General features: G+C 48.6%; 1 protein-coding gene across 1 annotated transcript in view; it reads left to right on the forward strand.

The window, feature by feature from the left end:
• Positions 1–14,730, forward strand: part of DIP2C (disco interacting protein 2 homolog C) — a 341,516-nt gene that overhangs the window by 77,748 nt on the left and 249,038 nt on the right. The window lies entirely within an intron of this gene.

A 14,730-nucleotide genomic window follows, 5' to 3' on the forward strand; every position in this document is an offset into this window, starting at 1 on the left:
AAGTTCTGACGCAAAGGCTCCCTGGGCCATGTGCGGTGCTCCCCCTCCCTCAGAAGCCTGGGGCTGAAGGAGTGGTTGCAGGGCTGCTTCTGTCCCACTGCAGGTAGGAAGTCCACGCCTCCCAGCATGTGTGCCGTTGTAAGTCAGTGGTAAATGGCGCCATTGGTCTGGTTGCCTGCTGTTAGGTTCCCATCTCGGTTAGCGTGAGGTGGAAGCAGTGACCGTCACTAAAGCAGGAAGGAGTCGGCCTCCTCAGGGTGGGAACTGATGCAGTCGTTTGCCTGGCCCAACCTTGCCAAGCGTACGAAGCCAGTGGAGCCAAGTTTAGGTGCCTGACTTTCCTCCCAGTCGATCTGTCAGCGGCTGGCGTTCGTGCAGCTGTGCCAGCCACTCCCGGGTCTGGCGGGTGCATTCCAGGCGTTCACTCTCAGTGTGGATGCCAGCACAGGCCTGTTATTTATAGAAGTAACACCGCATTATTTTATGTCTGTTCTGGCATTTTGTAGATGCGGACACTGAAGCTAAGGGAAGTGACACCTTTCAGCTGATTTTAATGTCATCTTAGTGGTAAATAACGTCCAGGGGGTGGAGATGCTGTAAATAACGTGCAGATGCTATACAAGTCGGAATCCTTGCTCTAAGCTTGTTGTGCAGGACGAGGCCACAGTCCCCGCACTGGCTGACGGGGGCAGTGCTGGGAGGAAAGGTCAACAAGGCGGTGACTGTTTCCACTGATGCTTTTTGCCTGACGTGGCTTCTTTCACTCGAGGCAAAAATGTGCAGGTTCCAGCGCTGGGAGCTCCGTGGGCAATCTGGGGGACGGGGGCGTCCTTTCTGTGAGTCATTTCATAACCTTACTTGTTAGGTGACCTATTGCTAAATCCAGACAGGCTTCTTGGAGGGGATCTCAGGAACTGGTGGTGAGAAAGGCTCTTGGCAGAGAGGGCCGGATGGCCGGGACTTCTTTGGGAAAGATTGTATGGGATGAACAAGATGACAGACCCGGTTTGCCTGACATGGGAAAAGTAGATAGAACAGCCTGGGGAATTCTGGCAGAGGGTTTTCAAAAATAGGTGAAAGCTAGTGACTTGACCTTTGTTGGATAGAAGAAAAAACAATTGCCAATCCTGGGGCCCTTGTCCCGCTCCCACCCCCACCCCATCCGTGCGTGTCAGCTGCTTCTGTCAATTTTATATTAGGGAAACTTAATAATTAGCTCGAGCTGGAGACCCACCAAGCCCTTAGGGAATGCCTGGTGCTTCTGTGCACGGACATCTTCACTTGTCCCCCTGGTGAGGAAGCAGCTGAGGAACAAACGACCAGTCTGTTTTCCGTCTGTAATTCGCACACTAGCAGGACTTGGCCTGGTGGCATCTGGGCGAAAGTTGCGCTGCTTCCGGTGAGACCCAGCCCTGCAGTGGGATTTGTGCTCCCTCTGCTTGTGCTGAAATCTGCCTGTGCTGCGGGGCTCAGTGCTTCTGGTATTCAGGAGCTGGTGTATTTTATTTTCTAAGAAGTCAAGGAACATGACAGAATCCGTTCAATACTCTCAACCTGAGATTAAACTAAATCATTTGAAAGAAAGAAAAACTATGTTGGGTAAAATTATATCGTGTTTGAAAGATAAAAGGATGGCATGTTTCTGAGTCGAGTTAATTATTAAATGGATGAAGTAGCTTTGAAAAGACACTGTGGGTTCATCGAGGAAACTGCTCTTGGTCTTGATGTAGAAACTCGGCTTTGATACAACCTGTTGCCCGTCTTCAGTCATCTTCACTGTGGCTGCTGGAATGGAAGTGAATGGAAAGAGGGTGGAACCCTCCCTCCCACCCATACTGTGTAAAAGAAAAGTTGCTGACAGCTGGGGAAACAACCTGCCGCTGATTTCCTCTGGATTCCATCACCAGAAAAAGTTGTCCGCCTGTTAATTCTCGTTACTTTTGGAAAGCTTTTGTAACGAGAGGAAAGGTCACAGTGCTTGATTTGAATGTAGGTGGAGGTTGTTAAATAAGCTCTAATCTTATTTGTCTCTTGATATTTTTAGCTATTTTACACTAAATTTAGAGCAGTGAGTCCTAACAGCCAAATATGTCCTTACCTTTCCCTTTGGTGAAGCAATATTATTTGTTTATACGACTCTCACAGTCACCATGTTATGGTTGTGGTTGGTTAAATGACTGGCAGGTATTGGTGAATTTAGTTTTGGGGCATCAATGTAGAAAACAGGCGGACGACACGTGAAGGGCAACATGCTATGGTTTGGTTTGGGACGTTTGCTCTGTGTTCCGAATGAGAGACCTGCTTTGGCAAGAGCCTTCATATTCAGATCCAAATGGGGACAGTGAAATTCCTCGGCGTCTTGTTTCTGCTGACATTTGCCTCAAGAGGAATCTTGTATGAATAAGTTTGTGTGTATTGATCAGTGCCAAGGGCAGGGTGTCAACTGGTCTTGTTATGTCTCCTCATGTTATGTGTTTTGGGAGAGGAATTCAGACTTTACTAGATTTGGCAGGAAAGCCTGAGTAGCAAATTGAAAGAATGTTTTAGGACATTCTGGAAGCTGGTGAAATCAATAGATTCGGATTCTCATGGTTTCCTGAGATGCCCCAAAACCAGTAGTTGAATAGCTGTAGAAATCCCACTGGGCTGCCCCAGCCACCATTATAGGTACAGATGGCTGATGACACTGCAGGTATCACCCTCTGCACCGAGCAGGTGGGATGGATGGTTGGGTAACGTCGGCACTGGGAGGGTTTCCTGTGACATGGGAGAATGACCCCTTACATAAGCACACAGACACACATGCACACATGCATGCCAGGTGTCCCCAGTTCTCACCCCATTTCTAGATGCCTCCAGTGTGCAGCGATCTCCCCTCGACACTTAGATCTTCTGTATTGTCTTACAATAGTTTCATCGTCTGTGGCTCCTGATTTATCTGTGCTTTGTGGATTGTTTTCACATTCTGGTGGCCTTGTCGGCATCCTTGAAATTCAGCTTTTGTAAGAAACCTGTACTGAGAATGTGCAGGAAAAAGAGCAAGCCAACAAACTGATCGAGAAAACCCAGAATATTTGGCCTGGTACAAAGAACAAATTCATGCTTTTCCTTCTCAAATTTTGGTATCACAGCTCCCTAACTGGCCAGGAGTAAATCATGCTTGGCCAAATCACAGGCAATCGCCCCCCCCCCCCCCAATTAACTTAAATAATTCTTTTTCTTCAACACACCTGCTTAGTTCATATGGGATAATAGAATTGAGAAAAGCGTTTTGTGAAGAAAATTCATCTCTAATTAATGGAGAAATAAATATACATTTTTTTCTGGATAGTTAATTTTAAAAAGAAACCCCATATTCTAAAAATTTATATAATCAAGAGGCAGTTTTATTGTAATGAGATAGATTTAGAGTATTAAAGTTGAAAGTTCTTCAAGTTTTTGGGGGTGTGCATCTGTGTGTGTACATGTCTGTGTGTGTGCCGGTGTGTGTACGTGTCTGTGTGTGTGTGCCTCTGTGCATTGGTGTGCATGCCTGTGTGTTCTCCACACCAGCAGCTCTGGAAATATGTTGGGTACTCAGTATTTATTGGTTGGCTGATTTTTTTTAACTCATATTGGTTGACATTTCCATGACTTGTTAATGATTAATAATGATTAATGATTAAGTTGTCATGTGATGTGATATTTGGATCCTAAATTTAAGTTAAATTGAAAATTACCACAGACATTTTTACTTAGCATTTGTGATAGCAGAATAACGGCCTCAAAGGACAAGGGATGAGGCCCCTGGGAGCCTCAGGAGGAAGCAGCTCTGTCACCTTCAGCTCAGTCGGGTGAGATGTGGGAGCTCCAGAGTGGAGAGAGAATAAATGTGTGGGGTTGGAGGCCACCAAACTAGTAATGTACAGCTGTGATGGGAAATGGATAGAGCGTTTCTATTCTTCCCCTTGGAGTCTTTTTAAAATGCCTAAGTTCTATCAGCCTTTGAAGTGTGTCCTACGTTACAATGAGAGGCGGTTTCTGGCAGAGGCATTTCAACTACGGTGGAAAAGAGACGGACAGAAATAGTGGCTCTTTTTTGGATGTATTATTTGGGCCTTTAAAAAAATGAAATGTTGGTCACACAGTCTGATCTCAGTAATAGCATACATTGTATTGGAAACAGTTGTTCCGCTTTCCTGTGTTGTGTGTGAAAATAAAAAGTTAAAGCATATCTGAGATAGGAGTCCTGAATCCTGTTAATCCATGTTTGAGTATGGGATACAGAATTCACCCACATTACTGGTTGGAACAGTCAAATTTCATAATTTGCTGAACATTCTTATCTTCCTATTTTATGTACTTTGTAATAAATAATGTTCACATAGATTTCATTTATTAATTGACATGTCGGAACTTGAACGTGACCGTCAGACATTTCCCAAGCAAATTGGTGGTGGTGGGGCATTCCTGGGCAGGTTCATTCTACTTTGTTTTGTGAGCTATAGGGCAAGTTCTTGGCTTGTTGCAGCTGAGCTCAGTCTTTAAACATCAGTGCTGCTCTCCCGCAGCTTTCCTGGAGGGTGTTCTCACCCCTGCTGCCCCTGTCTGATGGGAAGCCAGCTTAGACATGTGACAATGTGCCACCCCCTTCCTGCAGGAGATGCTCAGTGCTGTGGTTCTCTGTGGTTCTTGGTGGAATTTCTTTCCTGAACCCATCTCGCCCTCCAGGGAGTTCCACTTGTGTCTTGTCGCATTTCCCTGAACTGCCCTGGCCTTTGAGAAGCAGTGGTTCATGATGCATGGATGCGTCCTGTGCTGTAGAGTCAGGGCGGCTGTGCTGGTGGCACTAGAGCAGAAAACAGCAGTGAGTACATGACATGGGGTTGGTGCAAGGCACAGAAACCCTTCTGGGCACTTTCGCAGCAGGACTGTGACGCAGGGACTCGACGTGGGACCTGTCAGGAGGTACCCGGACAGTACAGAGCTGACGTCTGACACCGGGGAGCTCTCCTGAGTCCTGAGTGCTGCTGGACAGGATGGCTGAGAAGGCCCCCAGCCCTTCGCGTACTGCAAAGAACTTGCTTTCCCATGTGACCTAGATAAGACACCCAGTGCCCTGTGTACCCGGGCCAAGCCCAGATAGACCCTCCATATTCTCACCTCTGCTTGGAAGTGATGAGCTGAGCTGCTCGCCCCACTGATCAGTGGGAGCAAAATGCTAACCAAACTCTGCTCAACCTTCTCCCTGGCCACTGAGCTCGGAGCCAGCAAGAAGCCCCCCTCAGGGCATCTCCCAGGGCAGGCTGGCCTTCTCTGACCTGTGTCTGGTAAGGCTGCCCCCATGTACTCCCCACAACAGGCCCCCCCAGCTTGCTCACTTTCTGCCTCCCTCCAGATGCAGGCAGATTTGGGGCCCAGTATCCTTTCATCCATTGCAGCCATCTGCTCCTGCTGCCATAGCTGTCCCTTTGAATAGTCTGTCCTTACCAAGTTGGTTTTTAACTGCCATGCAGCTTCCATCACAGAACAGTGAGAGTGACAGGAAGGTCCTGCACTCACGTCTGTGTCCCACGGGGGTCCCCCTGCTGCACGAGGCAGGGAGTGTGTTTTCCCAGCCTTGTCGGGTGGACTTGAGACCGAATGTCATGCAGGGTGTCCTGCGGGGTCTCAGCTCCTGCTCCCCACATAAGAATGCAGGATATGGTGAGGCCAAAAAGGAACACCCACAGAGCCATAGGTAGGGGAGTCATACCAGTATAGTTGCACTGGCGGCTGGGTTGGAGACACAGGAGGCAGGAGCCACACGATCTGCAACCCGCTGTCCGCTTCTCTGCCACCCCTTGCTAACTGCAATCCACCATGCTAACTGTGGTCCGTGCTTCCTAGCTCAGCCATGGCAGTTATATCAGTGGCTAATGACTAACTGGTAATAGCTGATGGCCAACTAGTCACAGCTGATGACCATCTGCTACCCGAGCCAGCACCTTTCCACGTGAGGCCGAGAGCCTGGAAACTGCTCTCTGGGACTCTGTCCCCACACCGAGTGAGGCCATCCATCTACAGCGTCCGTCTGGACTGTAGTTGCTGTGGACTTTAGCTAACGGGCGGTTTCTGTGTAGGTTGCAAAGAAATTGGAGCGCATTCTTGTTTTTCTCATGGGCATTTTGACATCTGAAATGGGAACGGTGATTTAAAAAAAGAATTTTTGTTTTCAATTGGGGAATATTGGAGGACAGTGTGTTTCTCCAGGGCCCATCAGCTCCAAGTCATTGTACTTCAATCTAGTTGTGGAGGGTGCAGCTCAGCTCCAAGTCCAGTCACCGTTTTCTATCTAAGTTGCAGGGGGCACAGCCCACCATCCCCTGCGGGAATTAAACTGGCAACCTTGTTGTTGAGAGCTTGCACTCTAACCAACTGAGCCATCCGGCCTTTCCGGGAATGGTGATTTTTGACACCTGATTGTATTTTTAAACTATTATTAAGTGTTGTAAACCTTAATAAGCGTTGTTTTGATTTTGGCCTGATTAGCTGGAAATTTGCCGATTTTTTTGAGTGGTGATAATGACATCAGTGTATATTTGTGTGACTTTCTCTATGAAGTGATCAAAGCCTTATAATTTAAAACCCATGTAGTTGTGTAAAGCAGGTGATTGGCTGGAAAAGAAAGCCAGTTGTTTGGCTTTCTTTTAAACACACGAGGAAGTGACGTGAGCATGGACAGACTGGCACGTTGGCGCAGAGCACACGCCCGAAGGTGGAACAGTCCCCGGAAGCGTAGTTTGTCACATTGTTGTGTAACGTGTCCTAAGTTTTGGCAGAGCTGGCTGCGGACATGGCTCATCATCCAGGAAAGTCACAGCTGAGCGAGGCAGCTAGTTTTCAGTGAGCCCTGGGAAACATTAGTTCAGTTTCTGGATCAGCCCTGCTGTCAGAAGGGCCCTGTGGTCCGGCTCCGGTAGGCGCCTGGCTGTGTGCTGGGTGTCGGCGTGTGGGCACTGGCACGCCGTCTGTGGACTGCATTGGGACCCGCATGGCTGTGGCAGCACTTGTGGGTGTGAGGGCAGAGGGAGCCGCCGTGCCTACGGCCCGGTGTCCAGGCATCTCCATGCTCCTGGCCATTTCTCTCCTAAGCAGCCCTTCTCCGAGGCTGCAGAGGCAGTGGGCTGGGGACTGCCAAACCCCCACTCTGCTGACAGTGGAGTCAGAGAAGGCAGGATGAGGCCCCGAGAAGCTGTGGGCAGCGAGCGCTCTGGGTGTGGGGGCCCTGGGCCGGTGGGGGCCGGGTGGCCTCCCGACACAGGGGCCGTCCCAGGGTTTCTGTCGTGCGGGAGACCCTCCTCGCTGCACCATTTGTCGTGCGGGGCGGCCCGTGGGGTCTTTGCTCCCGCTCCCCACACAAGAACGCAGGACATGGTGAGGCCAAAAAGGAACACCCACGGAGCCATAGGTAGGGGAGTCATACCACTATGGTTTCACTGGAGGCTGGATTCACCGGACGTGCGATCTGCTGTCCATTTTTCTGCCAACCGACCCACGACTCTCTTCCACTCCCCTCGACTCTGCTTCTCGGCTCTCCTTCGTAGCCGCAGCAGTTATATTAGCGGCTAATTGGGTAACTGGCTACAGCTGACGGCCAATCAGCCACAGCTGACGGCCATCCACTACCCGAGCCAGCAACTTTCCACGTGAGGCCGAGAGCCTGTAAACTACTTTCTGGGGCTCTGTCCCCTCAGTTTCTGTCAGCTTAGGCTTCTGTCACAAATACCTCACGCTGGGCCTCGACCACTGAACATTCATTTCTCACGGGCTGGAGGCTGCACGTCCGAGATCAAGGCACCAGGAAGGCTGGGTTCCAGGGCCACAGACGGCATCTTCTCCTGTGTCCTCACGGAAGGGGCGAGGGGCCCTCTGGGTCTCTTTGTAAGGACACCAGTCTCAGCTCTAGGGCTCCACCCTCACGACCTCATCACCTCCTGACCCCACCGCGTGGGTTAGGGCATCAGCACGTGACCCCGGGGACACACCCATCATGGCGCAGCCCAGGGCACCGCCCCCTAGCGGCTGAGCGTGGCGGCCTTGGCCTGTGGCTTCTGGGTGTTTGCTCGGCTCCTCCTCTGTGTGAAGGCAAAGACAGCACACTTAGTGACCCACACTCTGGTGTCTTTTTCCCTTTGCTGTAAAACACATGTTCTGTGGGTTCTGAAAGCTCAGACCAAGTGTTTCTTGATGGTCTCTTGTCTGTTCACATGAATGCTATGTAACAAAACTGTACTGTAGATGCTTGAAGCTGAATACCCGTCTTATGATAAAGCAGAGAGAGAGGAATAATAAGTGTTTTGTGGTAGGGACTTTAAAATGATTTTTCCCTTTTTCCTGAAATGAAATAACTAATTATTTGTTGGATTATTTATGTATTCAAAGGGAAAAAGGAACAAGGTCACAAGTGAAATTTAAAAAAATGGTCGAGGCTGAATTCATCTGATCTCCTTTTGGAAAATTAGTTTTGAGTTTGGGTATTCGGTAAACTGTATTTGAGTTAATTTCTCAGAGTTTACCACTTCTTTAATTTTTTCAGCTTCTATTTTGTGTTCAAAATCTGTGTTGTTTTGAAACTCATGACTTTCACATTTCTTTAGTATTTGTAAACACCGTGAGAAGTGACAAGACAGGTGGAAGGTGGCTGGTACGGAGGCAGGGCACCAGCGTCCAATGCCTTGGTTTCCCTTAGTTGACATTGAACTTTGGGCGAGTGACTGTGGGCCCACAGTTGTGCAGTGAGGGGCTTGGGTAGATGACCTGTGAGGCTCCTGCAGCCCCTTTCGTGTCAGCATTTCGCCTTGCCCTTGGCTGCCCAATTTTCATCACCGACCTGATTCACAGTCCACTGGGCCGTTGGTTGGTGACGAGTGGCCAGAGGATTCACTGTTCCTTCCTTTAATGTAAAGCCGGTGATAAGGTTGTGCTTTGACAGGGTTTTGTCTGTTCTTGACCTATTATTTATTGCTTGTTCCCTTTAGTTTCATCCTGATCTTTGTCATTCTGCAATTTGGGTTTGATTTGGGATTAGGAAGAGATGGCTCACCAGGTTTGTGTGTCAGTATCTTCCAGATAACAGAATCGCAGGTGAATGACTTGACGTTTCTATGAATTCCTTTAACTTCTGATTTTGCTGGTTGTTGTATTCCAGCGGGATGTCTTAGTAAGTCCTTGCCCCTTCTGGGCCTCATTGTCTAATTCTGACCACTTCAGTGAAGTGCCACTTGTGTTGGACCTGAGCAAGTGAGAGGCTGCTGTTCCCCCAACTGGGATGGGGGTGGCATTTGTTCTTGTCCTGTGAGGAGAGGTGGGACTCGGGCTCTGAACTCAGCTTACAACCAGGACAGGCTGTGATTTGCAGAGCCCCAGCAGCTGACTTGTTCTTTCTTTGTTTATTTTGTTTCTGGTCTCTGGTGCCACGTGGCCTTGGTCACGTCAATTCAGGAAGGAGGGATGAGGGACCCACGTTTGTCTGATGCAGAAACATCCATGGCGTTGGAAGGTGCCTCTGGGTGGCTGTAGTGGGGTTTTCCATACTTTTGACAGACAAATCCTTACTGGCTTTGATTCTGCCAGTGGTGGTTTAAAATGAACTGTGTGAACTCATCATGGTGTCAGAGATGCCTAGAGCCTCTCCTGGCTTCTGACATTTTGCTCAGCTTCATATGAAGACTTACTTTGTTGTTCTCACACTGAAGAGATTCAAAACATAAGCTGGGCGTGGGGCTTTCTCTTAAGCCACAGGCCCCTCATTCTTTGGATTTGAAGAATGAGTGACTTGAAGGAGGGCGCGTGATCACAGCAGGCCCGGGGGTGCTGGACAGGGGGTGCAGGCAGATGGGGACGGGACCCTGCGGCCAGTGTTCTATGGACTCCGATTCTCCATGGGGTCTGAGTGGGATTTTGACCCGTCGCCCATGGGAAGTGCATGTCGTACTTGTGTGTGTGCTGCGTGGGGCCGTGTAGATGGAGGACGGAGAGTCCAGATTGTCACCCTTTGTTGGTGTGAAGCTTGAATCAGAGGGTTAGTGCTCAGTTTTGGGGTCTCGTGGGAAGGCAGGGCCGTGGGCTCTAGCTGCCATGGAGGGTGCAGGGCGGTGCTGGTGGGGCTGAGGCTGGTGCCAGCATCCGCCTCTGTAAGTCATGCTGCTCTGTGTCTCTCTCGCCTTCTTCTGTTTTTCTGTAAGAACTAAACTCTACTCCTTTGAGTGGATTCACTGGGCACCATGGGGTCCTTGACTGGAAGTTCATGGGGGGGTTTCCTTGGGGTGACTGGTCTTCAGGTCAGCTTCATCCAGTTTAGACTTGACTGTGGGCGCTAATGGTGTCCAGAGGAGGATGCCACCATAGGCTCGAGCAGTGACACAGGCGGGGCATTGACGGTGGTGCTGGGACACTTGGCAGCTCTGCAGAACTGTGGGGTGGCTGGAGGAGGGGCCCCTGGTACACAGTGTGCACGGAACAGGGACGGGTGGGTCCCACGCTCAGTCCTGACTCTTCGTTTGGTCCCTATTTTTTTTCCGTTTTTTTTTCTTCTTTTTTTCCAATTTGCTTTCTTTTGTTAGTCCCTATTTTTATATATAGAAAGGAGAGAAATTGGGGTTGGTCAGTACCTTACGGGTGTAAGTTCTGTCCTCATGTCATCCCAGCTGTTGTCAGTGATATTATTTATACTCTTCTGACCTTAGGCTTATTTGATATGAAAATTCGAAGGGACAGAAATAGTTCAAGGGCATTTAAAGACTTACATAATTGTGATTGGTCTAGTGTTATGATGTCTCAAGTATTAGGAGCACATCATGAAACAAATTCATTTAACTAGTTTAAAATACCTTTACTGTTCTCCATTTGTGGCATACGTTGATTACCGATAGGTATGTACTGAAACTGTGTGACATTCTTGTAACTGATGCCGTTTGTCTCTGTGCTTCCTGTTCACTCGCTGTCTCCTGCCTGAGTTCTGTGTGTGGCCTGGGTAGCAGAGGGCACTGGACCTCAGGGCCACGAGGAGCCTGCAGGTCACTCCAAGGCAATAACCGTGTGTGTCGAATAGCTTTTACACACTGTTTGCTTCTTTGTCTCTGCACATGTTGCTGACGTGCTTTACTGTCACGCCCTCCGTCTGCCTAATGAACTCGTCACACAGGTGGCTCCTTTGTATCTTTATCGCGCTGGTGATAATTTTTTCTGAATTTAGGGATCTGAGCAGGAGCCGGCACAGATGCAGATGGAGGCTGCCATCAAGGGCTTGAGACGGAAGCTGTGTGACACACTCACACCTCTTTCAGGGCCCTGTGTTGTTTATTGGTTCAGTTCAGAGTGTGATGCTTCTGTCCACCTGAATTTTAATCTTCTCCCAGCGAGAAGCTGTCTCATTCATCTTTATATCACCTAAAGTATAGTATTTGTCATAGTTGAATAACTATCTATAGAATAAATGGTTTGTCTCATAAGGAGAGGAAAGTGTTATACCAACCATAACTTGACTTTAATGGATCTGTTAAATCTTTACATTAATATAACGCATTTCATTTAAAAACACAAGGGTGTTTTGTTTGTGATCTTTGTTTTCAAAGTGCTATTGCTTGTATGTCAACCTGTGCTCTTCGCAGTAGGGAGGGTGTTGTCCCTTCTGACAGGTGGGACACTGAGGAAACAGACCTTGTGTGTGTCCGAGCCCCGTAGCTGACACGGGCCAGTGCAGGGCCTGTGACCGGGCCATGGGCCTCATACTTGTGCCCTTTCCACATAGTAGGTCCCACTGTTGATTGTCAGCTTAACCAGAAGCTCCCGCTCCTAACCAGTGCAGTCGAGTCCATCAGTTTGTTTGAGATGTCATTAAAAACGGTTGTTTCCAGACTTATGATTCTCACACAAACAGTAAACAAGTATTCAAAAGTTTACTCCCTGCCTTGTTGTAAGGAGCCCAGGTGGGTATGAAGTGATTTCGTTGTTCCGTTTTCTTGGTGTGGCCTCAGAGCCCAGGGGCCCCCGGCCATCCCTGAGTTCTTTGGTGCTCGCCCTTGAGGATGTCCAGTCCCGCTGCCAAAGGCCCTTTACCTCTGCAGCGGAAAGTGGCCCCGTGTGCATCTCACCCCAATTACTTCTTCCTTCAGAAGCCTGAGGGACCTGGCGCGTCAAGGGTGAATGACAGAACCGTCTCGCGGATGTGCCTGTAGTGGGGAACCCGAGGGAGACCACCAAAGTGCAGTGCAGTGGGGCTTCATGGTGGGCGGTGGGCGCAGGCGTCCTGTCTTCTGCACGCACTGCATGATTTTTCTCTCCGCCATCCTCCAGGTCCGTGCGGACACGAGATGAAAAGTAGTTTAAGGCCTTGCTTGCCCAGGCACTCAGCGAGCCAGGCAGAGATTTGGATCTTCTTAGGTTCTTGCCCCAGGTGATGGGAGCGCAGAGGGGGACTCCTGGCTTAGCTGGAGAAGGATGGAGGTGGTGGGTGGGTAATCGGGGGGCTTTCCCCGAGGAGGTGGTCTCCCCGATCCTTCAAGAGAGAGTGGGCTTTCCCTGAGCAGCAGAGCAGGACAGTGCACTCCAGGGTGAGGGGTGTAGGCGTGTGGGGAGAAGGGTACACTGAGTGAGAGGAGGTGGGTTCTGGGTGAGGCGTCTTGGGGGTTGATGAGAGTGGGTCCTGCTGGGGACAGCAACGGTGAGATGTGTGGGCAGTCGGACTTTCTCCTGTAAATGTGGAGTCATTTGCCTGGTTTAAGCCAGGCAAACAGCCGTGGAGTCTCACTGAAGAAAGAAGATTTCGTTGATGGAGGACAGTGGGCTGTGCCACAGGAGGTCCTGAACACAGACTTCTGAGCAAGCTGGGCAAGGGATGATGAAAGCGAAACACGAGCTTGTGAGTTTGGAGACGAGGGGCTGGGCTGAGAGATACTTACAAGGTGAAATTATGGCAATCGGTGGTGTCTCGAGGGCCTTAGAAAAAATTAGTGAAAAACTCAGGTAACTTTCCGCTTTCTGATTTGGGACAATCAGTTGGATGCTGCTAGTATCATTTTCCAACAAGGAAGGTAGGAGGAAGACGGGATTTCCAGGAGGCAGTGAAGGAGGTAATGAGTTTTGTTGGGGTGGTTGTTTGAGATTGAGGGGGCATCTCAGAGTGAGGTACCCAATGGGATGTGGGCGGGTGAGCAGAGTGGAAGACGGTGCTATTCAGTCAAGCTGGGAAGACACATAAATCAGGACGCTGGGCAGACTTGCTGTTACTGGCACCCTAGATGGGGTGTCTTTGGGCTTGGAAGATGGAGATTTCCGAGTCCTCAGGGTAAATTTGGGCCAAGACAAGGGCCAGCCTCCCAGGTGGAGTTGTTGAACCAGGGAGGGCAAAAGGTGGAAACCTCAGTGAGCAGGGGATTGGGTAAGAAGGAGTTGGCCAAGAAACTGGCAGAGGAAACAGAAGCCCTTAAAGACCCAAGTCGCTATGGGATCAAGACTACACAGAACCAGTTCAAAGTTGCGTGTGGATGTTTTTGCCATTTGTGGGTGCATGTGAGGCAAGCTTTCCAATTGTGATTCCATAGACTTCATGGGCGCCGTTTACCCGTGACGTTAGCTTTGAAGCTTGTCAAAGCAAGAGCTGGGGAAAAAAGCTGCAGATTTTTAGAATTTTCATTGTAATAGCTAGAATTTACAAGGAACTTTGAATTATGTAGTCATTATTATCCTTTTTTTCCAGATATAGCCCTAACACTGTTGCTAATTATGATTTTTAAAACACAGGGTTAACAGTACCGTTTTCAAGCAAACATCTGTGCTAGATGCATTGTGTCCCTTAATGAACGTAAAATGTAGTTTTCTCTGTCCTGGTTGATACCTACAGCTCTGGTTTGTTTGGTTTTTCTGGCTATGGAGTATGCCACGTGCGAACATCCCATAATTCATCTGTTTTCGTATTGATGTACATAGAGATTATTGGGGAGTATGTGTGCCTATTGAAGTCTTCAGTTTTTCAGGGTTTCCTTGTAGAAGATAAGAATGTCATAAAATTATCTGCCATTGAACCAATGTGAGCTCGGATTACAGCCGTTTTTTATTGACAATACATAGAACCATTTTCTTATATTCAAATACTCAATACTCACAAATGTAGCACCTAAAGTTGCCCAAATGCTTCTTAGATCTTAAACTTGTAATATATTTTATTAGTTGTTTCTCCAATTGAATAAATTATACAGAAATATGAGATTGTGAAGTACACATTCAGGAAGAAACCACATTTTATTAATACTCCCAAATATGTGCAATCAGTTTTTCCTTTTATATGATCACTGCAGTTTTCAGTTGAAGTGTGAAGTTATATTTGAATATGGTTTTCCATCTCTACTCCCAGATGGACGTGTAGTAGTTCTTCACTGAAATGTAAAAATTTACTGCATGAGAAGGTTCACCATTTGTGGGACATAGTTTCGCAGTCAGATGCTGTCTGTCACTCAGTGTGCCATGGGCACAGAGGGCTTAATAAGCACCGACGGGTGGTGGTGGATCCTGACGCACGTCGCTGCTTCGCATCCTGATGTCCTTAATGTTGGGAGGTGGCGGGGACTGTGCAGGAGATTGTAGTTTCTTTCTGTTTATCCCTGGGGTTTTTACCTGAAGTTTTCTTTGCCTTGGTATTTCCCATGTTTCTAATTCATGGGCTTAGTGCTTTTGTCTGTTTATAAGGTAAATAGATGAAAAGGGAAATTTCAG

This window comes from Rhinolophus sinicus, linkage group LG02, assembly GCF_036562045.2.
Source record: "Rhinolophus sinicus isolate RSC01 linkage group LG02, ASM3656204v1, whole genome shotgun sequence".
Classification (NCBI taxonomy): Eukaryota; Metazoa; Chordata; class Mammalia; order Chiroptera; family Rhinolophidae; genus Rhinolophus; species Rhinolophus sinicus.